The sequence below is a fragment of the Camponotus floridanus genome, unplaced genomic scaffold (genome assembly GCF_003227725.1).
Source record: "Camponotus floridanus strain SB8 unplaced genomic scaffold, Cflo_v7.5 scaffold50, whole genome shotgun sequence".
In the NCBI taxonomy this organism is placed as follows: domain Eukaryota; kingdom Metazoa; phylum Arthropoda; class Insecta; order Hymenoptera; family Formicidae; genus Camponotus; species Camponotus floridanus.
The window spans coordinates 699,964-711,724 of NW_020229659.1; the positions used below are offsets into that span (position 1 = coordinate 699,964).

Here is an 11,761-nt window from a genome sequence, read left to right on the forward strand (position 1 = left end):
ATATGAAATGGTGGGAAGTCCAATGCCTGCAAATGGTTTCTTAAAAGAGACCAAAAATTAAATTAATTCAAAATTAATTATTAAAATACATTTGTTTGTAACCACACTTTTTTTATCAAAAAAGTTTGCAAAATTTATTTTAAATTTATATATTTGAAAAAATGAATTCTATTATATCCACATTCACTCTACTATTATTTTCATTAAGATACTGATATTAATACAAATACTAATGAAAGAATATTCTTAATTAAAAGAAGAAAATACATCTTCTCTCAAAGTATTTCAAAGTATATCATTTACTATATATAATTTATTATTTACAAAATATTTAATTTCGTGATTTGATTCAAACAGTTTATGGTGATCGTCGTTTAATTACTGTCAAAACATTGTTTCCAGGAACCGCCAAGAAAATCTGGGTTTATTTCCAACTCTATATCGAAAATTTATAATTTTTAATGAAGCGTCGAACTAAGCGTTGTGGATAGATCCCACAAAAACCGATGAGAAATAACTCTCCGCGATGAGGAACGTTTCGATTCTCTGTCAGTACAAATCGCGCATTTGCTAGCGTCCACCTGACATAAGGGATAGCGATAAGGCTTCTTCGCCGAGTCAGCAATCGCGCCCAAAAACATAGAAAAAACGCAATTGCTCGCTATATATTTGTTTAAATCGTTTAGTGAATATTTAACACGACGCGAATTTAGCGAAATACTTTTAATCAAGAACGATATTTATAGTAAATTATTTTATTTTGATTTTAATTTCCACATGTGATCGATAATATTTTATTTTTTCCAATATTTTACTTTCGAGTATATTAGTGTTTTGCAAAAAAGCGATCAACAAATTTTGGGAGTAAGCAACTGATATTTAATCATTGGTTAATATCGAATTTCATTATTCTTAAATTATATATCTTCTTATATTATTTAATATTCTTCATATTATTTAGAAGAATTTCTTTAACGATATTTGCGCGCGATAATAAAATTTTTAAGTAAAAGTTTCCTGAATTTATTAATAATCTTTTAAATAAAAAGTAAGCTATTTAATACTTGAAAAATTTTGAATAAAAATATTAAATATATATTTAAATACAATTAAATTAAATATATATTTATCAAATAGATAAATTTAGCGAATTATTATTGTACGTAATCTTTCAATTTCATGTAATTTACAATAGACTACAATAAATAATTAAAATTAGATTATTATTGTGTGTGTGTGTGTGTGTGTGTGTGTGTGTGTGTGTGTGTATGTATGTATGTGTGTGTGTACAATTATATAGAAAATATAAGAAAATTACAAAAAATAAATAATTATATAATTACAATTTATAGATACAATTTAATAATTAAATGTTATCAGTTTCGATATTCTTAATACATTAAGAAATTACATCATTTCTATTATTTACACTAATTGATATGACATATGTCAAATTGGAAATAAAAAATGTTAAAAATTATTTAATTTGAATTATACTTTTTCTCAATATATTAATTATTAGATACTAATAACATTTACATTTAAATTTGAAATTGTATAACTTTTAAGAACATACAATTTACAAAATAAAATACTAATACAATTTAAAAAATATTACAAAAACTACAATGTTAAATATTATATATGTATAAATGCAATTTAAATGTAGTTTATACATTTAAGTTACATTTTTACAATTATTTATAAATTAAATTTTTGATTTTCATTCTACAAATTTTCTTTTATAATTGATTTTAATTTTTTATGTGTAATTTATTTAATTAAATTTATGAAAGATATATTTGTATTCTTTTTTATTTTCCTAAAAATTAATTTAATTATACAGCTATATATTTTCTTTAATTTTAAACTTTTTTTAAATGCCCTAACAAACCTAGTATTTCTACTTAACGGCCCTAACAAATCTAGTTGCCCTGCCTAGCCGCCCTAACAGAGAGCCCTACCAGGCCTATTTGCTCTATTTAGTGGCCCTAATAGCAGTCTCAACAGATCTAGTTGTCCTACCTAGCCTATTTCTTGACTTACACCAATAAAAACTTGTGATTTAGGGAACCCTAATTAGGAATTCACGATAACGTAAGATTTAAGGAGTCCTAACCAGAAATTCACAATCACATAAGATTTAGAGAGCTTTAATTATGCAATTCAATTTGGATCGAACTTTGCGTATTTTTAATTGCGTGTCATCACGCGCACCTATAAATAAGAAAATATTTTTTTCTCACGCATATTTTCTGGCCAATATCAATCACTTTTCAACCCAGTGAGATTTACTTTTATTTCTGGCCATTCATTCTGATTTGATTTCTACGAGTCATAAATTAACAAAGGAGAATAACCTCCTTCTTGCCGATTAATTATTATCATCGACAGATAAGACGATTAATTTATTTGCGATTGTATGATATTACAATCGTTTTTCAGACGTGCATATCGTTTAATCGTCAAAAATCACAAAATGTAAATCATGCATATATCATCATGCATATATAGAAAATAATTAGCATGCATTTTAACTCTCGGTCGGTGGACTATTAAAAAACTATATCTTTAAAATTGTTTTATAATACTCACATATATAAATATAATGGAAATAAAAATATTTCACATATCGTGTATAAAATTGCAATCAGTATATCTATATTTTAAAAATATTTTTGCTTCTTCTTTAATTTTCATCAGTATTTCTTTTAACAAAAAAATTTAAAAATATAAATTTACAATTTATAATATATTTTATAATATTATTTTGGAATATAAATACAAATAGAAAAAATTTTTTTGATTTTGTAATTCAAAATTAATCAATGTTCGTATAGGCAATTATCCTGCCGTCCGAGAGTTAGAAGCAACGAATTTATCTACATGCATTTATAAATCCATTGCCTCAAAATAAAAGTGTGTCACTCACCGGCACTGATGCGCAACAGCGGAGTTGTTATTGATGCTACGTTGTCTGTAACACAAATATAAAATCCAAATTATAACAGGGTTTAAAATAATTAATATTTTAGGAAATTATTATTGGACGCATTGAATTTTATATTCGTTGCGTACAATTATAAGTAGATATGTAAATGTGAAATAATTTGATAAATAATTCATATTTAAGTCGAAATTTTTATAAAATGAATTTTTATAAAAATTTTCCTAATTTTTTCTTATTTAAATCATTCAAATAAATGAATTAAATTAATAATACGTGTACGCGATTTATATATAATAATTAATATAAATAATAATACACACCATCAGGTTGCTCCGCCGATGCAGGATGCCTCTCCTAGGCTTCCTCCTCCTCACAGATTATCAAAGTAGATACGTTCATCTATACATACAAATAGAAGATGCAGTAACGTCTAAAATAATTAATATATTTCAAAAAAAATACTATCGTACGCATTGAATTTTATATTTGATGTGTAATAGTAAATAGATTAATAAAATAATTCTATGAATAAAAAAAAAATTTTTTTAAATTAATTTTTTTATTAATAATTCTCTAATAATTTTATAAGCTCATATTTTTACAAGATTATAGTTTTTTACAAATTTTTTTCTCCAATTCTCTTTTTTTAAATCATGTAAATAAAAAATTAAATTACGCGATTAATTACTTAATTTAAATCGCGCGTACGCAATTAATATATATATATATATAAGCGATAATTTATTTACCATAGAGTTGCTTCAGGTGCCTGATGCCTCTCCCAGGCCTCCTCCTCCTCTCATATTGTTGGTGCGCGATACTTTGACGACACTCCCGCACTCGCGAGCAATATTTTTATATCGCTATTTTCGTTATTTTACGCACGATACTGAACGGCAATCCCGCACTATTCGATACGATTAAAAATTTTCTGTTTTGTCGCGCGATGTATATATTTAATATATATATACTTTAAACGGCACTCCCGGTTTCGGGCGAAAAACGAGCGATGACGCGAAAAAGTTAAACGCAAAAACGCGGTAACGAGACGCCGTCCGCGGCACCGACGACGCGAAAGGGTACTTAGCTTCCTCTTCAGGCTCCTTGAGATTTATTCTAAATTAAAAAATTTAAAATAAACTTCAAGGCACCATCCAAGTACTAAGCCCTCCCACCGCGACAAGGTGTACCACATGGGAGGGTTATATTATATATAATATTTTATATATAATATAATATATATTATATATAAAATATATTTTGTAAATTCTAATTCGCAAATAAACAATAAATAAAAATTGCTGTTTCCTCATACCACTCATATTCACTCGCGAACAAACAATTAATTATATTTAGTCATATACTATAGAAACGATCGCGAGACCTTTGCACAGCATCCCGATCGCGGAATAATTACGAGAAATGCACATTAATATATTGTATAAGGGATAAAGAAGTACGATTCGCTCTACAATAGTCATAGCGAATTATATTTCAATACTAATCGCGATCGCGTTTAGGAAAAGAATTCAATAATACGAAGCGTTTTGTATCACTACTTTGCCGTTGGAATATCGTGTGAATAATACAAAATTGTCTATGTATTTATAATTTTTGCCTCTTTTGTTTCAATTTTTATTTGGAATAACGAAGGATCGCGTTTCGATGGATATATCATCACCATATAGTTTCATGTTATTCATTAAGAGTTAATTAATTGTTAATTGTAATAGTCGTAGCAAATTATATTTCGATAATGATCGCGATCGCACTGTTAGAAAAAGAATTCAATAATACGAAGTGTTCCGTATCACTACTTTACTACTGGAACGTTCGCCGTGCGAATGATACAAGGTCTTCGCCTATGTAAACAATACAGCGCTACGTCATGAACGCCGAACGTCGTGTTATTGACCTCGCTGCCGAAATATTTTACGCGTACTATGACGTACATATACGAAAATTGAATTTATATACAAGTATATATTTAAAGTCACACACACATGTACACACAGATTAATTATTTATTAAACGATTAATATACATCACAAGGCTTTCCATTACGTTAATTATTCGATTTTGCCATTCGATCGACGAAATATTCTTAATTATAAAGATTAAAAGAAATAATTATTGTTCCTAAGGATTGCAATAAAATAATAATTTATAATTTTGATTCCGGTCACACACATCGATTCTTAATTGCATTCGATTCTTTTTAATTAAATGAACGCATCACGCGAAATACGTGTTTCGAAATTATATTCTAATTATATTCCAATCGTATAATCCAGTATTTCGAATAATGGAAAGAGCAATGGTCAAATCAACTATTTATTAATAATAAAATTGTAACTTACGAATGTATTCCGTTTATTCCGTACGTTAACATCGCGGTAACAATGAATAAACTTTCAAAATAAATAATCAGTAAATCGAAACAGTTTTACCGATTTAATTACTGATATAAAAACCGATCAGAATTGACCATTGATGAAATCAGTTGATGAATAAAAATCAACGATTAATAATTATGTGATTGATGTGACATTTCGCTCTTTATCCTAAACCGAAAAAGATATTTCTATTCTCAATGTCTATTCATATATCTTGAATGAATAGAAGATTAAAGAAGAATTTTTTTTTTAAATAACTCGTGTAGCATTACAATTTCGAGAACCGTTCTTTCTGATTACAAACATAAAAATCAAACATAAATTAAGTGCAAATGCTCTCTATCCTCGATTATTGTATTTTGCCTCTATTCAAAAATATTAATATAATATATAATATATATCTTGTTGTATCTCTCTTCGTCTGACTCTTACTCTTCGACCTGTCCGGCATGGGTGACCCTACCGATAACTACGGCTAGTATTTTCATAGTCCGTTCTTTTCTATTTAAGATCGTCTTAAGTAAAGTCTGAAAATGTTATATGACCATTAGCTGAATAAAATCTTAAGATGCGATCTAAAATCATCTTAAGATGATCTTAAATATAAAAATAGATTATATGAATACCGGCCTATGTTATCGCCGGCATAGCTCTCAGATTCATTAGAGTACTCAAACCTCCTCACCCGGCAAAAATACCTTCGTTAAGGTGGAGATACATCGAGGAGGAAATTTTTTTTTATTTTATTTTTATTTTTTTAAATACAAGTCTATCAAATTTGCCGAATAAAAAAGATAATACAAAGAATTTTTAAAATATATATTATTATACTTACAAAATATGATTTACAAATTACGCAATTACATAAAATTACATAAAAGATTATAAAATATATATTATAATTATAGTATAATTTATATAAATTTTGATGATGCAATATTAAATAAATATATTCAAATTTATCCAAATTTATCCAATAACATGGATAACTTGATATTGAGAGCATTAGCACATGTAGACTTAATATTATGTATAATATATGATAAATATACACAGACTTGAATTATTGTTTACATATTTACATACATATTTATATGGGACGCATAAAAAATATTATATTAAAATATTATATTACATGAAATTATCCGAAATACGCACAATGTAAAAAATTTTCATTTTCAGATCAAATTGATAAAATATCGCGATTAAAAAATCATTAATAATGATTATATTTCTCTCAATTAAGAAAGTATATCTGGGATTTTAACACATTTTGTGAACTGGGATAATATCCGATTGTCCAGAAAAATAAAGAGTTTCGATATTACCCAATAATTAGAATATACATCTTATACATCTTACCCAACAAATTAGAATATAAATCTCAACTTAAATTTCGCAAACTTTAATGTATGATAAATAATTAAATTCACAGTAATTGTAACGTATTAATTACGATATATGTAATTTATAATAATCAAAACACACGTGCACGCGCGATATAATTATTATCATTTTTGATAATAAAAATTAGTGGCGACATTTCATAATTCTGTAATTATATTTCATTATCTCTCTGTATATTTAATTATGTGTATATTTTATTATTTGAGACGCATTTCATTATCTGTAATAATATTAAACGCGGAGACAAAATTGAATGTTCAATTTATTTTTAAATGCGTACCTTTTTATGTAAAAATTTCGCGATCAAAAATGAGATATAAATCTTGTTTCACGGATAATTGCAAACCGCAAATGAAATTTAAAATAGACTTTATAATTAGATAAATAAAATAATTGCATTATCGCCATGTTCAAGGAAGGAACTGGCCCGACGATTAGTCCAGATCAAGATTCCTCTGCCGAGTGACACGCTGGTTAATGTCTGACAGAGAGAAAAACGATCCTAAAAGTGGAAAGCGATCTCAATTTGTCTTATTTTCATTTTAGATTCCGTGGACTCGATCCGCAAAAGATAGTGATTTTTAAGTGATTTTGTGAACATTAAAAGTCTTATTACAGGATGAAATGAATCCCTGATCTTCCTGATTGCTCCCGATAACAATGATTTCGGCAGTGAATTAACGACTGTTATCGTCATCATTTTAAATATATAAGATAAAAATTCGTTTGAAAAAAATGTTTTTTCCATTATTAAGAAATACTGTACTTTCTTTATTAAAAAATGGATATAACGATTTTTACGTACACGTGGTTACAATCAAATATATTTAAGAAGAATAAAATACATGCGTTTTTATCATTATTTGGTTAAATATGCGAGTACAATTAATTTTAGGGTACCATGTGCTCGAGACAAATCAAACCCGATAACAGCAAGATTTAAATAAAAATTCAATTCAAATATTTAGCAGCAACAAAAAAAATTATCAATTAATTTTTCTATAACATCTTAATAATTTGAATACATCTTATTGATATCAGAGTACCCATTTAATTCGTCTCGGTTTCTTAATTACTTGCATATTTGAAACCATATTCATGCATTCATAATATAATGTTAAGTATAATACAAAAATGAGTTATATCAAATATATCACATAATTTGCGCATGTGTTTTATTATACACTTGTCTATAAATTAAGTATAAAATGAAATGGTGGGACGTCCAGTGCCTGCAAATGGTTTCTTAAAAGAGACCAAAAATTAAATTAATTCAAAATTAATTAATAAAATATATTTGTTTGTAACCACACTTTTTTTATCAAAAAAGTTTGCAAAATTTATTTTAAATTTATATATTTGAAAAAATGAATTCTATTATATCCATATTTACTCTACTATTATTTTCATTAAGATTCTGATATTAATTTAAATACTAATGGAAGAACATTCTTAATTAAACGAAGAAAATATATTTTCTCTCAAAAGTATATCATTTAGTATATAATTTATTATTTCCAAAGTATAAATTTAATTTCGTGATTTGATTCAAACAAATTTATGGCGATCGTCGTTTAATTACTGTCAAAAACATTGTTTCTAGGAACCGCCAAGAAAATCTGGGTTTAATTCCAACTCTATAACGAAAACTTTTAATTTTTAATGAAGCACCGAACTAAGCATTGCGAATAGGTCCCACAAAAACCGATGAGAAATAACTCTCCGCGAGGATCGTTTCGACTCCTCGTCAGTACAAACCGCGCATTTGCTAGCGTCCACCTGACATAAGGGATAGCGATAAGACTTTTTCGCCGAGTCAGCAATCGCGCCCAAAAACATAGAAAAAACGCAATTATTCGCTATATATTTGTTTAAATGTTTAGTGAATATTTAACGCAACGCGAATTTAGCGAAATACTTTTAATCAAGATTGATATTTATAGTAAATTATTTTATTTTGATTTTAATTTCCACGTGTGATCGATAATATTTTATTTTTTGCAATATTTTACTTTCGAGCACATTAGTGTTTTGCAAAAGCGCGATCAACAAATTTTGGGAGTAAGAAATTGATATTTAATCGTTGGTTAATATCGAATCTCATTATTCTTATTTAATATTATTTATTTTATATAGAACAATTTCTTTAACGATATTTGCGCGCGATTATAAAATTTTTAAGTAATAATTTCCCGAACTTATTAACAATCTTTTAACATAAAAAGTAAGCAATTTAATACTGGAAAAATTTAGAATAAAAATATTGAAATTAAATATATATTTATCAAACAGATAAATTTAGCGAATATATTATTATTGTACGTACTCTTTCAATTTCACGTAATTTACAATGGACTACAATAAAGAATTAAAATTAGATTATTACTATATATATATATATATATATATATATATATATATAATTATATAATTACAATTTATATATATATATATATATATATATATATATATATATATGCGTGTGTACAATTATATAGAAAATATAAGAAAATTACAAAAAATAATTAATTATATAATTACAATTTATAGATACAATTTAATAATTAAATGTTATCAGTATCGATATTCTTAATACATTAAGAAATTACATCATTCCTATTATTTACACTAATTGATATGACATATGTCAAATTATATGGGAAATAAAAAATGTTAAAAATTATTTAATTTGAATTATACTTTTTCTCAATATATTAATCTCAATATATTAATTATTAAATACTAATAACATTTACATTTAAATTTGAAATTGTATAACTTTTAAGAACATACAATTTACAAAATAAAATACTAATACAATTTAAAAAATATTACAAAAGCTACAATGTTAAATATTATATATAAATGCAATTTCAATGTAGTTTATACATTTAAGTTACATTTTTACAATTATTTATAAATTAAATTTTTAATTTTCATCCTACAAGTTTTCTTTTATAATTGATTTTAATTTTTTATGTGTAATTTATTTAATTAAGTTTATGAAAGATATATTTGTTTTTTTTTATTTCCCTAAAAATTAATTTAATTATACAGCTATATATTTACTTTAATTTTAAACTTTTTTTAAATGCCCTAACAAACCTAGTATGCCTACTTAACGGCCCTAACAAACCTAGTTGCCCTGCCTAGCCGCCCTAACAGAGAGCCCTACCAGGCCTACTTGCTCTACCTAGCGGCTCTAATAGCAGTCCCAGCAGATCTAATTGCCCTACCCTATTTCTTGACTTACACCAGTAAAAATTTGTAATTTGGGGAACCCTAATCAGAAATTCACGATAACGTGAAATTTAAGGAGTCCTAACGAGAAATTCACAATCACATAAGATTTAGAGAGCCTTAATCACGCAATTTAATTTGGACCGAACTTCGCGTGTTTTTAATTGCGTGTCATCGCACGCACCTATAAATAAGAAAATATTTTTTTTTCACGCATATTTTCTGGCCAATATCAATCACTTTTCAATCCAGTGACATTTACTTTTACTTCTAGCCATTGATTCTGACTCGATTTCTACGAGTCACAAATTAACAAAGGAGAATAATTTCTTTCTTGCCGATTAATTATTATCATCGGCATATAAGACGATTAATTTATTTGCGATTGTATGATATTACAATCGTTTTTCAGACGTACATGTCGTTTAATCGTCAAAAATCACAAAATGTAAATCATCATGCATATATAGAAAATAATTAGCATGCATTTTAACTCTCGGTCGGCGGACTATTAAAAACTATATCTTTAAAATTGTTTTGTAATACTCATATATATATATATATATATACTATAAATTTATAATGGAAATAAAAATATTTCACATATCTTGCATAAAATTGCAATTAATATATCTTTATTTTAAAAATATTTTTGCTTTTTCTTTAATTTTCATTAGTATTTCTTTTAATAAAAAGTTTAAAAATATAGTAAATTTACAATTTATAATATATTTTATAATTTTATTTTAGAATATAAATACAAACAGAAAAAATTTTTTTGATTTTATAATTTAAAATTAATCAATGTTCGTATAGGCAATTATCCTGCCGTCCGAGAGTTAGAAGCAACGAATTTATCTACATGCATTTATAAATCCATTGCCTCAAAATAAAAGTGTGTCACTCACCGGCACTGATGCGCAACAGCGGAGTTGTTATTGATGCTACGTTGTCTGTAACACAAATATAAAATCCAAATTGAAACAGGGTTTAAAATAATTAATATTTTAGGAAATTATTATTGGACGCATTGAATTTTATATTCGATACGTACAATTATATGTAGATATGTAAATGTGAAATAATTTTATAAATAATTTATATTTAAGTAGAAATTTTTATAGAAAGAATTTTTATAAAAATTTTCCTAATATTTTCTTATTTAAATCATTCAATAAATGAATTAAATTGATACGTGTACGCAATTTATATATAATAATTAATATAATAATATAATAATAATACACACCATCAGGTTGTTCCGCTGGTGCAGGATGCCTTTCCTAGGCCTCTTCCTCCTCGCAGGTTATCAAAGTAGATACGTTCATCTATAACATACAAATAGAAGATGCAGTAGCGTCTAAAATAATTAATATTTCAAAAAAAATACTATCGTACGCATTGAATTTTATATTTGATATATAATAGTAAATAGATTAATAAAATAATTCTATGAATTAAAAAAAAAATTTTTTTATTAATTTTTTATTAATAATTCTCTAATAATTGTATAAGCTCATATTTTTACAAGATTATAGTTTTTATACAAATTTTTTTCTCCAATTCTCTTTTTTTAAATCATGTAAATAAAAAATTAAATTACGCAATTAATTACTTAATTTAAATCGCGCGTACGCAATTAATATATATATATATATATATATATATATATAAGCGATAATTTATTTACCATAGAGTTGCTTCAGGTGCCTGATGCCTCTCCCAGGCCTCCTCCTCCTCCTCTCATATTGTTGGCGCGCGATACTTT

General features: G+C 26.1%; 1 long non-coding RNA gene across 1 annotated transcript; it reads right to left on the reverse strand.

Annotated features, from left to right (window-relative positions):
* Nucleotides 1-10,922: 10,922 nt before the first annotated feature.
* LOC112639178 lies at nucleotides 10,923-11,761 on the reverse strand. Its single transcript, XR_003123348.1, has 3 exons — nucleotides 11,684-11,761; nucleotides 11,243-11,321; nucleotides 10,923-10,946 (listed from the first exon to the last, which is right to left on the reverse strand). It is a non-coding gene; the product is annotated as an uncharacterized LOC112639178 (long non-coding RNA).